The following is a 2,970-nucleotide window of genomic DNA, read 5'->3' as shown; positions in this document are numbered from 1 at the left end:
CCTCCTCTCTTCCCTCCTCTTATATGGATTGTGATTTTGGGGTATGGTCTCTTCTGCTGCTGGACTGGCCACGGTGGGCTAGGAGGCAGGGAGTAGGCCATGTTTATGGTTGTTTCCCCATTCTGGTCTCAGGCTCAATAAATGTTTTTGCAAATGACTAGTGAATGTTGTACCTACTTAGATTGCTTTGTCTTTAGCCTCCTTAAAATCAATCCGATAGGCTGCATAGAGTAGTGATTTGAGTACATGGGCTATGAAACCAGTGGTTAGAATCCTGCTTTACTACTTACTAGCTGTGAGACTGTTCTCAGCCTCAGTTTCCTCATCTGTAAAATAGGGATCATAAGAGTACGTACTTCATAGAGTTGATATTTGTCAAGTCCTTAGAATAGTGTTTGACCTGCGCTGAAGGTCCATTTTTAAAAAAAGATTTATTTATTTATTTGAGAGCAAGAGAGAAAGTGGGAGGAGAAAGTGGGAGGAGGGGCAGAGGGAGAGACTCCCCTCAGACCACGGAGTCTGACATAGGGCCCAATCTCATGACCTGAGATGAAACCAAGACTTGGATGCTTAACTGACTGAACCACCCAGGCACCCCTGAAGGTGCGTTGTTTTATTTATTTATTTTTATTTTTATTTTTTTACTGTGTCCCAAGCTTCTTTATTTAAGAAAGTGATGCGGGGATTAAAAACAAGAGCATCCTTGAACTTCACTTTCCTTCCAACCAGTCCCCCCAGACTGCCTGCCTCCGTACCCTTTGTATTCCCAAATCCTTTCTTAGGAATGAAGAACTTAACCCCAAAGCCCTGGTACAAACCCCAGGTTCTCTTTCCCGCACTCTCCCCCTTCCTCGGGCACCCCCTCCTGGGAAGGGCTGGCACCTCAGTTTGGACGCGCGGGAGAGCCCAGAGTGGTGACAGACACAGAGGGAAAGCCTTCACCTTCAGGGAAAGGGACTGAGGAGTACAGCATAGTAAAGTGAGGGCCCTCATAGCCTGGGGTACCAAAATGGGGCCCTGGTGCCAGAGGAAAGGATAGTGGTGCCCCTGAGAAATGGGACCCAACAGCCTCAGAATCCTCTCGTGGGGAATAGTCATTGCTTGACCGTTTGCCCTTCTGCCGACGATTGCAGAACCACACTCGGACCACGTCCTTCTCAAGGCCGAGCTGCTGGGCAATGTGGCTGTTCTTCTTGCAGGGTGGGCTTTGGGCACTGCAGGAACGTGTTCTCCAGGTTGCCTTTCACGCGGCTCTCCATACTCGTTCACTTTCTCTTTCAGGCCTGCACGAGGGTTTCTGCTTTGCATATCTTCGTAGGTTTTTGTTGTCAGCGTCCTCCACCCACTTCCGCAGGGGCCATAACTTACATATGTTCTTGAAACTGTGCTGCAGAGCCTCTGAACAGCAAATGGTGGTTTGGTTGAACACCTCCCCAAAGAGAACCCCCGGGGTGAGCCCCACATCGGCCTGAGTACATCCCAGGGTGATCCTCTTCTGCTTCAGGAGCTTGGCAAGCTGTTCCAGGTCTTTCTGCAGAGCTTTGATGTCTTGTGACTCCTCAGGGTTTCACTCCTGCTTCTCATTGTCCGGCTTCACAGCCCCAGGGGGGCTGAAGGTGCATTTTTAATAAATAAAATAATTTTGTGGAATCTGAGTCAACACAGTAGACAGAAGGGTGATAACTGTGGGTTCAGTCCCCAGATTATATGGGGAATGGCCTTTGCTGTTGGGCACCATGCAAATTTACACCCTATGTGAAGATGGTTATAGATGGCTCCAGAATATATCTCACTGTAGGAGTGACATCTTTGTCAACTGAAAAAAAAAAAAATACCACAGATCTTCAGCTCAGGAAAATGAAACCTAATTTTGATGCTCTCTTCACCTAATTTTTAAAAAGACTTATTTATTTATTTTACAGAGAAAGAGAGAGAGAGAATGCCAGTGGAGGGAGGGCTTGGGGAGGGAGAGGAGGGGCAGAGGGAGAGAGAGAATTTCAAGCACTTTGTGCTGAGTGCAGAGTCTGTCATGGGGCTAGATCTGAGGTCATGACCTGAGCCGGAATCGAGAGCTGTCCACTTAACGGAGCGACCCAGGCGCCCCTTCACCTATCTTTTTTTTAACCTTAAAAAGTGCAGCTTTCATTTGGTTTTATCACCACCCTGTTTCACACGGATTGTCTTCCTATTGCTCCCAGTTGCTCAACATGGCTGCCAAGCCCCCGGTGATCCGACTCTGCCTTCCTTCCACAGCCTCATCTCTTGCCACTGCTCCCCTTATTTTTCCTTTTCCTGAGAGAAGTTCCAGACGGGACCTCCTTTTCATTCATGCAGAGCTTCTTCCAGACTCTCCTCAGTGGTTTCTCCACCTGTCTGCATAAACATACCTCCTTGGAAGCTTCACGTCTTCTGGGTTAGTGTAGGGCCCTTTGTCATCTGCTCCCTGGCATTGGTGTGCCCTTACTGTGTCCTCTGTCACATGGCACTGCATGTTATTGCTTAATTGTCAGTATTCTCCGCTAGATTATAAACTCCGAGGGGTCAGGGAACCGAGTCTGTTTTACCCACTGCTGTGTTCCTATTATTTTAAATAAAGCCTGGAAGGCGGTGGGCCCTTAATAAATGCTGACTGAATGAGTGTATTTAATTTTAGAAATCAGAAGATTTTAGTCTAACCCAACCCAGATTTCAGCTGCCTTGGTGTCCCCAACTCCTCCTTTAGTTTCAATGGGATTGTCCATTAAGACTGAATGAAATTGGCTTCCGTCTCTGTCCTCTTGTGGAGGGTCATCTCCTCTCTGTAGATCAATGGAAGATGGTTCCATTCATCCCAGGCATCTCAGCTGACATTTTGCATTGTATCTCCAGTGCTTGCTGGCCCTTTACCATGCTGCAGACACCATCCCGATTCCAGTGGTACCAAAAGTGCCCCCTTTCAAGGCTCTGTGTGTCATGGGATGGTTACTTAGC

The 2,970-nt window shown here is 47.7% G+C and overlaps 1 pseudogene; it reads right to left on the bottom strand.

Moving 5' to 3' along the window:
- Positions 1 to 883: 883 nt before the first annotated feature.
- Positions 884 to 2,491, bottom strand: LOC131999432 (POU domain, class 5, transcription factor 1-like; annotated as a pseudogene).
- Positions 2,492 to 2,970: the final 479 nt, after the last annotated feature.

This window comes from Mustela nigripes, chromosome 13 (assembly GCF_022355385.1).
Source record: "Mustela nigripes isolate SB6536 chromosome 13, MUSNIG.SB6536, whole genome shotgun sequence".
Lineage (NCBI taxonomy): Eukaryota > Metazoa > Chordata > Mammalia > Carnivora > Mustelidae > Mustela > Mustela nigripes.
Note: the sequence above shows the minus strand (reverse complement) of the source record. Positions and strands in the feature narration are given on the sequence as shown.